Source organism: Aquarana catesbeiana, linkage group LG10 (assembly GCF_042186555.1).
Source record: "Aquarana catesbeiana isolate 2022-GZ linkage group LG10, ASM4218655v1, whole genome shotgun sequence".
Lineage (NCBI taxonomy): Eukaryota > Metazoa > Chordata > Amphibia > Anura > Ranidae > Aquarana > Aquarana catesbeiana.
In genome coordinates this window covers 14,187,622-14,203,484 of record NC_133333.1, presented here as the reverse complement: position 1 = coordinate 14,203,484, position 15,863 = coordinate 14,187,622, and the positions used below count along the sequence as shown (strand labels likewise).

The window sequence follows — 15,863 nt, the reverse complement described above, 5'->3', positions numbered from 1 at the left end:
AACAGCCTTTTTACACAATGCAGAGGATTAACCCCTTAGGTCCCACAGTGAGTATAACAAGCATGCTTTGCTCCATATACAGACTGATTTACTGTTGTGGGTTTAATAACACTAATGTCACCCCCACATACACCTTGTTAATGCATGCACATTCACACGTGCAATAGTCACATGGTAGCACAGCACCATGCATTGTGGTGAAGCAGAATTTTTTTTAAACGTCATGCACTTCTTTTGTGCATTATTCGTGCATAGGGCAGCCCAATTAAATGCAACATGACAAGTGAAATCAGGCAAACAGGCACAAAACTGCATGCTGACTGCTGCCCCTGCGTAGGTGTGAACAGAGTCCGGCAGAGAAATAAGTTGCAGTGTCAGCAGCTCTGTGGATACATTGGTCCCATAACATGCAGTTTACATTTGCTTCCAACTAACTCTCAGCCCCCCCCTTCAAACCAGTGTGACTTGTCATGTGATGTGACAGTTTAAAATTGCATGGTAAGTCGCACCCTATTTGTGTCTGTGGAACCGTTCGAATCGGTGCGTCTCCACTGATTTGAAAAAGGTTCCCGTGCTAATTTTTACGTGCGACTTGCATAGACATCTGTGCATTAAAATCGCCCAGATGTCGGAATCGCACATGGAATCGCACTGACCCACGGCTTTGAAATCGCGAGATTTCAAAGCCACATTCAGTGTGAACCAGGGTGTCAATCTGCATTATTCAGAGGTTTCATTTTATTTGTGCATCATTTAAGCGCTTCTAACATTTACAAATGTTTTGCTACGATTGCAGTCGCAAAAAAAAAAAAAAAAAAAAGAACATTAGTGCAGTGGCAAATATGGTGTATGTACTGCAAATTTATTTGTAAAAAAAAAAACAGTCGCATGTAGTCGCAAACACGAAAAGCTGCACCTCGAAAAATGATGGTCACAGCACGGGAATTTTCACTTGCAGCTGAAGTGTTCATGCGCTTGCTCTGCGAGAGGTAGAAAACTGCTGCTTCAGAATTGATTAACGCCCCTCCCCCCCCCCCCCAGTGCATGTTTTAGAAAACACGAATGTTGTCTATTGGTGTGTAGAATGATTACCTGAATCGCTCCTTATTCCGGGAGGGGGTTGGGTCGCTCGTGATGCTGTAGTGTCCCTCCAGAGTGAAGGGAATATTCCACTGAAAGCATATGACTGTATATTGCTGTTTTTAAACAAATACTGCATCTTATCAGTTCACAGGGTGTGTCTTCCAACAGTAAAGTAAAAAAAAAAAAAAATGATAAGAGTTAAAAGACACACCCACTTCTGATAGGCCGGATTGAGGATTAGGTTTTCGACAGCGAATATTCATTCGCTGTTGTAACACACCTGGGTAGGCTCCAGTCGCACTCTCTGCGCCCCGAGCCCACCCTATTTTGAAGCCTATTAGAGCCTCTGGCTCTAATCAGGTGCTTAAAAACCACTTGCCGCCCGCCATATAGCAATATGACGTTGGCAAAGTGGTTGCGATATCCTGACCGGACGTGATATGACATCGGCAGGATATCAAGCCTCTGTGCTCCCCCTGGGGGGGGGCGCATTGCGGCGATCGTTGTTGCGGCATGTCAGTCTGACACACCGCAACTCCGATCTAAGTAAAAAGTCTCTGATGTAGGCTCTTTACCACGTGATCAGCCATGTCCAATCACAGCTGATCACGATGTAAACAGGAAGAGCCGTTGATTGGCTTTTCCTCACTCGCGTCTGAAAGACGCGAGTAGAGCCAATCGGCTGGTTTCCTGACGGGGGGTCTGTGCTAATTGTTTATCAGTGCAGTCCCTCCTTGGATGCCCGTCCAGGACCACCAGGATGCCACCAGGACCACCAGGGATGGCCACCACACTGGACCACCAGGGAAATGGCGATCATTGCCCAGGCAGCTGCCAATCAGTGCCATTGAAAAATGCCTGTCAGTGCCAGTGATGCCTATCAGTGAAATCCAGTGCCAGTCATCAGTGCCCATCAGTGTCGCCTATCAGTGCCCATCAGTGCCCATCAGTGCCACCTATGAGTGCCCATCAGTGCTGCCTATCAATGCCTATCAGTGCCGCATATCAGTGCTGCCTATCAGTGCCCATCGTCAGTGCCACCTCATCAGTGCCATCTCATTAGTGCCACCTCATCTGTGCCACCTTTTCAATGCCCATCAGTGTAGCTTATCAGTGCCCATAAGTGAAGGAGAAAACATACTTATTTACAAAATTTTATATCAAAAACAAAGAAAAACTTTTTTTTTTCCAAAATTTTTCAGTCTTTTTTTATTCAATTAGTAAAAAATAAAAACTACAGAGGTGATCAAACACCACCCAAAGAAAGCTCTATTTGTGGGAACAAAATGATAAAAATTTACTTTGGGTACAGTGTAGCATGACCGCGCAATTGTCATTTAAAACGTGACAGCGCTGAAAGCTGAAAATTGGCCTGGGCAGGAAGGGGGGAAAGTGCCCGGTATTGTAGTGGTTAAAAAAAAAAAAAAAAGGCCGCTGTAATTCACGCGCCCGGTGCCCTGAAAGGGGACGGACGCATGAATAGGGGATGGCTGCAGCGGCCAATTTATAACTCATGCTTTGCATAAATCTATCCATTGCATATAGGGGGTTGGCCAGGATAGAGGGTGCGGTGCCCGGGCACCCCTAATGGTTACTGGCTACTGCTCCTGGGAGATGCGTGTCATCATTTCCCAGGAATCAGCGTCGAGGGCTAGGTTGCCATCACAACGGGGCGGGACTTCTGGCGATGACGCCCGTTGTGATGGCAACCTGAGCAGTTGACAGCGCTCCGATTAAAGATTACTGCGCATGCGCGAGACCTGAGATAGAACGGGCGGTGCCTGCTGGTCGATCAGCGGCACCGTATCCCGGAAGAGGATGCCTGTGGGCTTCACATGCCCACAGGCAAGATGAAAACGATCTCTATGAAAATTTTGTACGTTTATTTTTTAAAAGAAAAAGGACATCATTAATCAACCAAAACGGAAAAAGTGAGTTATATATGTATATCGCCTAGCAGTAAGAAGGGTCGCTGGTTCGAATCCCAACCACGACACTACCTGCCTGGAGTTTCCATGTTCTCCCTGTGTCTGCGTGGGTTTCCTCCCGGTACTCCGGTTTCCTCCCACACTCCAAAGACATGCTGATAGGTTAATTGGATCCAGTCTAAATTGTCCCTAGTATGTATGAATGTGAGTTAGGGACCTTAGATTGTAAGCTCCTTGAGGGTGTAGGGACTGATGTGAATGTATAATGTATATGTAAAGCGCTGCGTAAATTGACAGCGCTATATAAGTACCTGAAATAAATAAAATAAATATGTATATATATATATATATATATATATATATATATATATATATATATATATATATATATATATATATATGTATTTATATATATATATATATCTGTGTAAGTCATAATCTTTGGCATTTAGCAACAACAAAAAAAACGTTTTATACAGTGGAACACCACTTTAAGGCTGATTACAGTAAATGAAGGGTTATTAAGGGGTTAAACAGAGGAACATTTGTTCATCCCTTTGATCTGCAGATGAAGAAACGGTAATATACAAAAAGAAACAATGTTTCTTTTTATTTTAGTGTTTCAGGGCTGAGCAATGTTGTTATTAAACATTGCCAGCTGCTTTTTTTTTGACAGCTCCAATTAGCGGACTTCTTTAACACAGGGGAGACCCCACTGAGAACTCAAAGAGCCGAGCCTGGCAGTATCAGTTTCAGGTATCGGTGCAACCCTAGCTGCAAGCATGGATTGCAAACGGTGATCTCCCCAGAGGACTTGAATGAGTGTGCAGATTTTTTTTGAATGTCTGATCACCATTATTTTCAAATGCATCGACATCTCATCTAAGATCCTATTGTGATTTTTACTTTGATGTCCCATGCATATGGACTTACCATCACATCGTTATCACTTGTCCACACTTCAGCTTTGTGGACTGACCATTTTGTCACATTGGGGGTTATTTACGAAAGGCAAATCCACTTTGCACTACAAGTGCACTTTCAAGTGCAGTCGCTGTAGATCTGAAGGGGACATGCAAGAAAAATTAAAAAAACAGCATTTTAGCTGGCACAGGATTGGATGATAAAATCAGCAGAGCTTCCCCATCATTTCAGATCTACCCCTCAGATCTACAGCGACTGCACTCACAAGTGCACTTGCAGTGCAAAGTGGATTTGCCTTTCGTAAATAATCCCCAATGTGTCATTTGTTTGATCTTTCATCCCTGTGGACTTATCACTTTTTTTTTTTTTTTTATATTGTGATTCTTTTTGATATTTTCAACGTGGATTGAATACTGTCTGTGTGTTTTCAACACCACCACATATATGTGCAATTAGTTAGTTTTTTATTTGTCTGCATTTATTGTACATTAATGTGTCACTAAGATTACTCTTATTGTTTGTATTTGTTTTCCTTCTTATGCAACTTCCTTCCTTGTAGAGACCCCGTACAGGTCAGAAGGGACGACAAGAGACTGAGCTCACAAGAAAGTCCTACGTACACACCGCCCCGGGCGACCGGAGATCAGCAACTACCAACAAAGACACCGACACCCAACCGTGCGCGGTCCTGGAAGCCCAGAAGGGACAGTAAGAAGCCGCTACGGCCAAGGTAGGCGACATGAGATAAGATCCCCGGAGTCCAGCTCTGTGAAGTGTACAGGAAATGTCATGGCGGTGTTACAGGAGCATTGTGTCATCCTGTTGTTGTTATTATGAGTTGTTGCGTCGTTTTTGCATTCATTGCAACTTTTTCAGATGACGTAGAAAGGCGCCTTGGGTCTTATTCACATTTGTGCATCTATAGGATGTTTATAAATGCATTGATTGTAATGATTTGTAATGGTATAAATTTACATTGTGCGTTTCCCTGGATTTAGCTGCTTTCGGTTTGAAGAATATGTAAACCCAACACTTCATATTCCTGATAAGTGGCTGCTGTACCATGTACTTGTATGAGAAAGTCTCCTGTTCTCTTTGTATTGCTACCGTTGTGTGAAATCCATTGGCGGTTGGTGGGTTTTTCTTTTGGGGTGGCAGCAAAGGATCAGCCCCCCCCGCAGGGCGGCCGGCGGTGGCACTACCTCCCCCCACACTCGCTTTCTGCCGGTCGGTGGGGCACTTCCCCCATCTAGGTGGCGGGTGGCTCCGGTGTCCTCTCCTCCAGCACAGCGGACCCCATCTAGGTGACAGGTGTCCCCAGAGTCCTCTCCTCCAGCACAGAGGACCCCATCTAGGTGGCGGGTGGCTCCGGTGTCCTCTCCTCCAACACAGCGGACCCCATCTAGGTGGCGGGTGGCTCCTGAGTCCTCTCCTCCAGCACGGCGGACCCCATCTAGGTGGCAGGTGGCTCTGGTGTCCTCTCCTTCAGCACAGCGGACCCCATCTAGGTGGGGGTGGCTCTGGTGTCCTCTCCTCCAGCACAGCGGACCCCATCTAGGTGGGGGTGGCTCTGGTGTCCTCTCCTCCAGCACAGCGGACCCCATCTAGGTGGGGGGTGGCTCTGGTGTCCTCTCCTCCAGCACAGCGGACCCCATCTAGGTGGGGGGTGGCTCTGGTGTCCTCTCCTCCAGCACAGCGGACCCCATCTAGGTGGGGGTGGCTCTGGTGTCCTCTCCTCCAGCACAGCGGACCCCATCTAGGTGGCGGGTGGCTCCGGAGTCCTCTCCCCCAGCACGGCGGACCCCATCTAGGTGGCGGGTGTCTCCGGAGTCCTCTCCTCCAGCACGGCGGACCCCATCTAGGTGGCGGGTGTCTCCGGATTCCTCTCCTCCAGCACAGCGGACCCCATCTAGGTGGCGGGTGGCTCCGGAGTCCTCTCTTCCAGTACGGCGGACCCCATCTAGGTGGCGGGTGGCTCTGGTTTCCTCTCCTCCAGCACGGCGGACCCCATCTAGGTGGCGGGTGGCTCTAGTGTTCTCTCCTCCAGCATGGCAGACCCCATCTAGGTGGCCCTGGAGTCCTCTCCTCCAGCACGGTGGTTTCCGCCATGTGTCTCCTTTAGATTTAGTGTGAAAATAGCAAATATTCATTCACTATTGTCACACAACTTTTTTTAAGCCTATTAAAGCCTCTGGCTCTAATCGCATGATTCAAAAAAACACCACCACCCCCCATTGGAATCCATAGTTCGGCGCCCTGTATGTAAATCAGGGGGGTCAGACGCATTAATAGGAGGGCCTAGCGGGGGGGCCTAGTTCCTGTCAGTCCCTCTGCTTTACTATTAATCTGACCACACTATGCATCAGTCAGTTCTCTAGCTATGTTGGGAGCTCAGTGTGCTCTCCTCCAAAGACCAGGCTTGTCCTGACCCCCCCCCACCACCACCACAACCATTCACCGGGAAGATCAGTGTCCTGCTGTTTTCTCCTCCACCTCTCTATGCAGCCAAGAAACAGAGGGAATGGGCATATATTACTGTATATGTTTCATATCTATACACAAATCTAGGACTGATCAGGTACTCTGAACACATCTAAGTATGCGTAAATGCATGTAAACGCAGGGCCAATGATAAGAGGGTAGAGGCGGCCCACCTGTACCGGGCCCCGTTAGTTCAGCGGGGGGGGGGGGGGGGGCGGGGGCAGGAAGGGGACTCTTTTTAACCTCCTGCTACCCACATAATGCATGTGTGCAGCGGCAAAGAGGGCGGGCTTTAACATTTACTTGTCGCACGTCTGTGTCCTCGGGCAGCAGAGCTTTCTGTGCTCCCAGCTCAGTGACTGATCTGCCAAAGACGGCTCTTGGTTACTCCTAATGATCGGGAGTAGGTGGGACCAGCTCCCGCACATGTGACCCCAGCCAATCGCAATGGTTATGTGATCAGGCAGTCCTTCCCACCCCCCGGGCATAAAAAACGTGTTAAAGGGACACCAGGCCTGCAAGGAATGGGTTAGAGACCTATGGGCACAGCAGATCCACCAGTCAGTTTTTCAGATCCTGATTGGAGGTTCAGTGCAAGTCTATGGGCAGATGGATGTAAACAGGCGTGGCTTCGTTTACATCCAAGTCCCGCCAAGCCTGTTCAGGTTCAAAAAAAAAAAAACGTGAATCGTCTTCAACCTTTTCTGTTTTTGCAGACCTTAAGGAGACGGACCTCCCAGTGTGAAGGGGGGCCTAAACACAGGAAAAAAGTGATCTGGGAAGTATAAATAAAGACTGACATTTAAATAAAACTAACCCATGTGAACGCAGTGCCCAATCATTTGGGCCAGCCATACATTTTAAAAAACGATTGTACAATCTCATTTCTATCGACCATGTAGTGCAAGGGCCTGCTTGCATTGATACAATTTGAACGGAGATTTTTATACATGTGTTGTATTTTTTTTTTTGTTTTTTTTACTTTTTGTATTTTTTTGTTTGTTTGTTTTTTATACATGTTTTGTATTTTTTTTTTATTTAACTTCTTTTTTTACTATAGATCTATGCTTGTCCCACGCAAGTTTGAAGCCACCCCCATTCACACCCGAGCGTAGCATTTTAAGGCAGAAACTTGCGCGATTTTACTGCGATTTTTGTCCTGGTTTTTAAACGCGTTTTTTGCTGCGATTTTGACGCGTTTTTGACCAGGTCAAAAGGTCATGTAAAAAGCAGAAAAACTCCCAAATCTGCCTGAAAAAGTTCCAGAACTTGTTTGTGCTTCAGGCGATTTGGAGTGGAGATGTGAACCGCCTCCATAGAGAATAATTGATTTTTTTTCCCCTCCAGCGTTTTGTAGCTTCAGGTTTCAAGCATACTGTATATTTTTGCTATTAAACTTTTCATGACTAAACCTATTTGTGAAAATTTGGTGTCTACAAGTTAAAATCCGTAATTTTTGCTAGAAAATTACTTAGAACCCCAAAAACATTATATATATTTTTTTAGCAGAGAATCTAGAGAATAAAATGGCGATTGTTGCAATATTTTATGTCACACGGTATTTGTGCAGCAGTGTTTTAAACGCAACTTTTTGGAAAAAGGGACACTTTCATGAATTTAAAAAAAAAACAAACAGTAAAGTTACCCTAATTTTTTTGTATAATGTGAAAGATGATGTTACGCTGAGTAAATAGATACCAAACATGTCACGCTTTATAATTGCACGCACTCGAGGAATGGCGACAAACTACGGTACCTAAGAATTTCCATAGGCGACGCTTTAATTTTTGTTTTTTTACGGTTACCAGGTTAGAGTTACAGAGGAGGTCTAGTACTAGAATTATTGCTCTCGCTCTGACAATCGCGGCGATACCTCACATGTGTGATTTGAACACCGTTTACATATGCGGGCGCGACTTCTGTATGCGTTTTCTTCGCTGCGCTAGTTCGCGGGGACGGGGGATCTTTAAAAAAAATAAATAAAATTCTTATTTATTTTATTTATATTTATAAATTGTGTTTAAAAAAATTTTTGATGACTTTTATTGCTGTCACAAGGAATGTAAACATCCCTTGTGACGGTAAAAGGTGGTGAAATGTCTAAAAGACCCCCGATCCCTCCTTTGCACTTCACAGTATTCAGATCGCCGAAAAACGGCGATTCTGAATACTGTGTATTTTTTTAAACCGGCACCATCGGCAGCCGAGTAAACGGGAAGTGACGTCATGATGTCGCTTCCGTGTTTACGATTAGGAGGCTGGAACGAAGCCACCCACAGCTTCGTTCTGGCCCACCCCCCAGCCGCCGGAGGCAGCCGATTGGTCACCGGGCCTCCCAATGGAACGGGAGGCCCGGGAAGAACGGCGGGAGGCGGCGGGGGGGAGGCCCCTCCCGCTCCTCCGGTATAACAGCCGAGCGGCTTTTAGCCGCATCGGTTGTTATACTAGGAAATCCGATCGCCGGCTCTATGGTCACGGAGACATAGGAGGAGGGAGGGGTCAGATAAACAGAAGAGCGCAGCTCGCCATCTTGCTCCATGTGCCTCGTGGCTGCACCCCCCTACCTGGGAAAAACCGTTCAGGAAGGGGTAGTGCTCTATTGGGGCTCATTCACATATGCAGCAGCTGTCGCTGCCTTTCTGAAGAACAATCCGTGGTCGGCTCCTCACTGCCTCATTTAACCCCATAAATGCTGCACCACTGAGTCACCATGCTCCCCCTTCCCCCCCCCCCGATTGTATTTGCGTATCCCCCCCAAGTCTCTGAGAGTGCATCCGCTGATCCACGAGCCAGTCCGATGGGGGCGATTACTGTAAGGGGGCACTCTGATGGGGACACCTTATGTAAAGGTGTACTCTGATGGGGACATTTGAAGTAAAGGACACTCTAATGGGGGCACCTGATATAAGGGGGCACTGTGATTGGGACACTTTATGTGGGGGGGAACTCTGATGGGGGCACCTGATGTCAACGGCACTCTGATGGGGACAGTTAATGTAAGGGGGCACCTTGATGGGGACATCTGATGTAAAGGACACTCTAAGGGGGACACCTGATATAAGCGGCACTCTGATGGGGGCACCTGATATAAGGGGGAACTGTGATCGAGACACCTGATATAAGCGGCACTCTGATGGGGGCACCTGATATAAGGGGGAACTGTGATCGAGACACCTGATGTAAACGGCACTCTGATGGGGCACCTGATGTAAACGGCACTCTGATGGGGCACCTGATGTAAACGGCACTCTGATGGGGCACCTGATGTAAGTGGCGCTCTGATGGGGACAATTGATGTAAGGGGCACTCTGATGGGGACAGCTGATGTAAAGGACACTCTAATGGGGGCACCTGATATAAGGGGAACTCTGATGGGGGCATCTGATGTAAGGGGCACTCTGATTGGGACACCTTATGTTAGGGGGCACCTGATGTAAACGACACTCTGATGGGACAATTGATGTAAGGGGGCACTCTGATGGGGACAGCTGATGTAAAGGAAACTCTAATGGGGGCACCTAATATAAGGGGCACTCTGATGGGGGCACCTGATATAAGGGGGAACTGTGATTGGGACACCTGATGTAAGGGGCACTCTGATGGGGACAATTGATGGAAGGGGGCACTCTGATGGGGACAATTGATGGAAGGGGGCACTCTGATGGGGACAATTGATGGAAGGGGGCACACTGATGGGGACAGCTGATGTAAAGGACACTCTAATGGGGGCACTTGATAAAAGGGACACTCTGATGGGGGCACCTGATATAAGGGGGAACTGTGTCTGAGACACCTGATATAAGGGGCACTCTGATGGGGGCACCTGATGTAAACGGCACTCTGATGGGGACAATTGATGAAAGGGGGCACTCTGATTATTGCCCTCACTCTGATAGTTGTGGCGATACTGCAAGTGTAACGCAATATTTGCATACACGTGTGTGCTCCACACTGCACGTTTGCATTGGGGTTTGTTTTAAATATTTTTATTTATAATATGATAATTAATTTCTTTTTTCTTTATTTAACATTCATTAAGATTACAGGGGGACTAATTCACCCCCTATGTGAGTATAAGGCAAGTGACAGGCACTTTTTATGGAGACCCCCCCCCCCCCCGTGTTCCCCTGCAGCTAATCAAGCACTGGTCATGCTTCATTAGCTTCATCCACAGCTTCCGTAGCCAGGGAATGAAGACTGTGACCTCGGAAGTGACATAATACATGTTTATGTGTTTATTAGTCATAGGGGGGGAGATCAGGGAACATATCTTCTACTATCAAAGTTCCGGTTTCTGGCAGTTTACTAAAGCCTTGGGCTCCCTCCCGGAGGAACGAAGGAGCCCAACAACCACCGCTGGTGACACTGGCAGGATCAGGGGCGTATTTACCACAAGGCAAACAAGGCATTTGCCTGAGTCTGCATTTTTTTTTTTACGGGGGGCGGTGTCAGTACCGGGATAATGCCTGAAGCTGCAGGCATCACCCCAGTATCGTTTTTTAGAGCCGTAATAACAATCTTGTTATTACAAGCTTGTAATACAATCGGAGTGGCTTTCTAGCCTCTCAATTGCTATTACAAGCAGCGAGAGGGGATGTCCCCTCCCCCGCCACCTTCCACGGCTCTCCCCTCACACCGGGAGACCCGAGTGACCAGCCGGCACATCTGCCGGCTGGCTGGACAGCCAAAGGATTGGCTTTGCTTGGCTTGTTCGTAACAGTAAACTGAAAGCAATGACATGACATCACTTCCGGTTTATTCGGGAGCCATAAGCACCAGTTTTGAATAATCGAAAGCACTCAAAAATGCAGATGTTGATGTTTTGAATACTTTTAAGTGCAGGGGAGGGATTTTGGGTCTTATAGATCCCAGATCTCTCCATAAAGAGTACCTGTCACTGCCTGTTACTGTCACAAGGGATGTTTACATTCCTTGTGACAGCAAAAAAAGTGATAAAAAAAATAAAATTATAAACCACTTGCCGATCGCCGCACGCCGATATACGTTGGCACAATGGCAGCGGATGGCAAATGGGCGTACCTGTACGTCCCCTTTAATTGGCGGGGCTAGCAGTCGCGCGCCTTCCCCATACAGCGTGACCGTGCCCGCGTGACCCGCGGACTCGATGTCCGCCGGTGTCCCGGCGATCATGCCACAGAGCCGCAGAACAAGGAGATGCCTATGTAAACAAGGCATTTCCCAGTTCTGCCTTGTGACATGACAGAGATCACCGCTCCCTGTCATTGGGAGCAGTGATCGCTGTCATGTCCTAGGTAGCCCCCCCCCCCACAGTTAGATTCACTCCCTAGGACACACTTAACCCCTTCATCGCCCCTTGTCATTTACACAGTAATTAGTGCATTTTTATAGCACTGATCGCTGTATAAACGACAATGGTCCCAAAATAGTGGCAATGGTGTCCGATGTGTCCGCCATAATGTCGCAGTCGCGATAAAAAATGCAGATCGCCGCCATTACTAATAAAAAAAAATAATAATAAAAATGCTATAAATCTATCCCCTATTTTGTAGACGCTATAACTTTTGCGCAAACTAATCAATATACGCTTATTGCGATTTTTTTTTTACCAAAAAAATGTAGAAGAATACATATCAGCCTAAACTGAGGAAAAAATTAGTTTTTTACATGTTTTTGGGGGATATTTATTATAGCAAAAAGTAAAAAATATTGCTTCTTTTTTTTCAAAATTGTTGCTCTTTTTTGTTTATAGCGCAAAAAATAAAAACCGCAGAGGTGATCAAATACCACCAAAAGAAAGCTCTATTTGTGGGGAAAAAGGGACATCAATTTTGTTCGGGTGCAACGTCGCATGACTGCGCAATTGTCAATTAAAGCGACGCAGTGCCGAATCGCAAAAAGTGCTCTGGTCAGGAAGGGGGGTAAAATCTTCCGGGGCTGAAGCAGTTAAAGCAACAGTGTAATAATTAAAAAAAAAAAAGTAAAGTGCCCACGTCCTGCAATGCTTGCACGCAAAGGCAAACGCGTGTGTCGGTCCCGCAAACATGCAAACAGCGGTCTTTCCACACATGTGAGATATCGCCGTGAGCGTCAGATCATGGGCAGTCATTCTAGCACCAGACCTCCTCTGTACATCTAAAGTGGTAGCCTGTAAAGGCTTTTAAAGCATCACCAATGGATAGTAAAATGTACGTTGTTTGTCGCCATTGCAAGGGCATGCGCAAATTTTAAAGTGGCTGGGGTGGGACACATTTAAATAGGGGGGGTTGCCAGTTTTTAGTCTTGCCTAGGGCTGCACAAAACCAAAATACACCACTGGGCAGGAGGGCACATTTTCAGAGCCGGGTGGGCGACTCTAAAACCATCGGATCACTTTTATCCTAAAGCAGTGGAAACCTTGGGGGGCCCCACCCTTGCAGGTTTCTAGAGGAGCTTTCTCAGGCGTGCCCTTTAGTGCAGTGGTCATCAACCCTGTCCACAGAGCCCACTAACAGGCCAGGTTTTATATATTACCTTGGGGGAGATGTAGACTAGAATACTGCAATCACTGAGCAGCAAATGATATCACCTGTAATGTATTTCAGTTATCTTGCAAACCTGGCCTGTTAGTGGGTCCTCAAGACAGGAGTTGATGACCACTGCTCTATTGGGATAACATTGAACTAAGCAGTGCGCACGTCGGCCACTAGATGGCGATGCGGGTTTGCTTTAATGGAATAGCAAGATGTTTATAAATGTACCTTGGCAGACAAGGGGTTCATGGCGAAGTCCAGCCCCGAAAACTAAGACGGTGTAATTGTGGACTGTGCTTAATGAAGGGGTCGGCAGTTTTAAAGTGGAAAGAAAAGGCTAGAATAAAGAAAGTTTTAAGCTTTGTGCCGACACCCCACCCTCCCCACTGCTGATATACATGCTGCGTACTGTTTGCAATGAGTATTAGCATAAGTCCTTTATTTTTTTTTTTTTACAAGCGGTGACATATGAACGTGCGGCACGACAAAGGGGGAGGGGGCCCTCCTTCTCCTTCCGCCAGCCCCAGCCGTAGCGAGCCTCTCACTCACAGCGGAGGGTGCTGCGTTGATCACATGACCACTTTGAAGACAAAGAAAAAAAAAAAGGTGTTTACAGTGATATCTATTGCAAAAAGCATGCAGCATGTTTATCAGCAGAAGGGGGGGGGGACAGGCTTTAAACTTTCTTTAACTTTGACTTTTCTTCTAATTTACTTCTCAGGTGCCCATTGATGTGCATTCTGGGACTGTTTGAGCACTTGTTTCCTGTGCCAGGCGGAGTGATCTCTTACTTAAGGGTATAGCTCCAGCAGAGTGTCTCCAGCAGCAGCGTGGGAGAGAAGAGAAGGAGCGTCAGGTAGGTAAAACCTCAGAACACCAATCCTGGGGAGAATTTACCGCATCTATACCTATTTTGGGGTATTATGTGTACCGAATACCAATCCTGTTTTTGTTGTTTTTGTTGCTGCACTGACTTTTTTTTTTTATTTTGCTGCATTCTGGGGTGTGCGGGGTGAAATCAACCCCCCCCCAAGGAACAACCAAGAGACCAAAAATCTGACCCCCCCCCACCCGGAAGTTCCTAAATTGTAAATTGGCATGTGGAGAGGTGCAGCGACAGTAATTGCACTGGGGTCGATTTACTAAAACTGGAGAGTGCGAAATCTGGTGCAGCTGTGCATGGTAGCCAATCGACTTCTAACTTCAGCTTTTTCAATTAAAGTGATTGTAAATAAGGATGAGCTCCGCCGTGTTCGCACACTCCACGTGCAGAGCCCGCCAGGAAGTCGGCACTGCGTTGCGCTAATCACAGGCGGTGAGACATTTACCTGATGCGTGGCTGCAGAGATCGAGAAATGTCTCACTGCCTGTGATTAGCGCATCGCAGTGCCGACTTCCTGGCGGGCTCTGCACGTGGGCTGTGCCAACACGCCGGAGCTCCTCCCTAATTGTAATAATAATATTCTAAACATACAAGAGATGCGCAAATTATGTGAACACAATATAAAAAATGTACCAAGAATATGTAAATACGTGCAAAATAATATGAATAACTGTGTGCGATAAAGGAATAAATCACTGCAACATTATCAAAACATGTTTTGATACATTGTATTTTTTGTGAACATTTGTTTTCACTATTTTACTAGTATTCACGTGGGAATCAAGGTTCGCTTATAATGTTGCAGTGACTTATTTATTCACTAATAATAGTTGCAGTAATGTTGCAGTGATTTATTCCTTTATCGCACACAGTTATTCATATTATTTTTGCACGTATCTACATATTTTTGGAACACTTTTTATATTGTGTTCACATAATTTGCGCATCTCTTGTATGTTTAGAATCTATGTTAAAATTAAGTATTTAATTTTTTTAGAGATAGCAGCATGTTTTTATGTTTATAAGTGTGGGATTATACATACACTTTTTTCACCTTTTTTTTTATTTAGGTATTTATTTGTACGGTTGGGTATACGCAGATTTACTCACATACACATATATAAATACTAAACATGCTCTGTGCAGTTAGTTTTGCACAGAGCAACTCAGATTAGACATGTGAAATTTGTTTCTCAACTAAATTGGACAAGTTTGTTAATTCGGGAAATATTAGAATTAACGAAAACCCATTTAACTGATTTTTTCCGAAAACGAAAATCCGAAAATAAGACTGAAAATCCCAAAATAAGACTGAAAATTCAAAAATTAGAACGAAAATCTCAAAATTTGAAAATCCAAAACAATAACTAACTGATAAAATTATCTATTAGTAACTATTAAATTATAGGTATTGGAATTTCCTTTCAAATTTAGCTGTTAGTGAACGTAAAGAATACGAATTTATCCAAAGTTACGAATTCTCCAAAATAACGAATGCCGGATCTTAACGGATGGAATGTAACTAATTAATAATAAATTATAATGATAAAAAGTTTGTATTATTATTATTATTATTATTATAGGTCCTAGATTGTAAGCTCTAACGAGCAGGGCCCTCTGATTCCTCCTGTATTGAATTGTATTGTACTTGTACTGTCTTCCCTAATGTTGTAAAGCGCTGCGTAAACTGTCGGCCCTATATAAATCCTGTATAATAATGATAATAATATTAGGTATTGGAATTTCCTTTCAAATTTTAGTTGTTAGTGAACATAACGAATACGAATTTATCCGAAGTTCTGAATTATCCGAAATAACGGATGCCGCATCTAAATGAATGGAACGTATCAAATTAATAATAATAAATAATAATATTAATAATGCAAACTTTTTATTATTTATTATTATTAATTAGTTACGTTCCATTCGTTTAGCTGTGGCATCCGTTATTTCGGATAATTCGTAACTTTAAATAAATTTGTATTCGCTATGTTTACTAACAGCCAAATTTGAAAGGAAATTCCAATACCAATATTTAATAGTTAGTTATTATTAGTTAGTTATTATCTCCGG

At 45.2% G+C, this 15,863-nt stretch overlaps 1 protein-coding gene and 1 long non-coding RNA gene across 4 annotated transcripts in view; one reads left to right on the top strand and one right to left on the bottom strand.

Moving 5' to 3' along the window:
• Positions 1-15,863, bottom strand: part of LOC141110366 (uncharacterized) — a 419,573-nt gene that overhangs the window by 384,990 nt on the left and 18,720 nt on the right. The gene's annotated exons all lie outside the window — the stretch shown is intronic.
• LOC141110362 (uncharacterized) overlaps positions 4,482-15,863 on the top strand; it is a 98,669-nt gene continuing 87,287 nt past the window's right edge. For 2 of the 3 annotated variants that reach the window (XM_073601670.1, XM_073601672.1), the window contains exons 1-2: positions 4,482-4,665; positions 13,629-13,763. The gene's annotated coding sequence lies outside the window, so the exon portion shown is untranslated. Of the gene's footprint in view, positions 4,666-13,344; positions 13,514-13,628; positions 13,764-15,863 lie in introns of those variants that run through there. The other variant, XM_073601671.1, reaches the window with a different exon arrangement.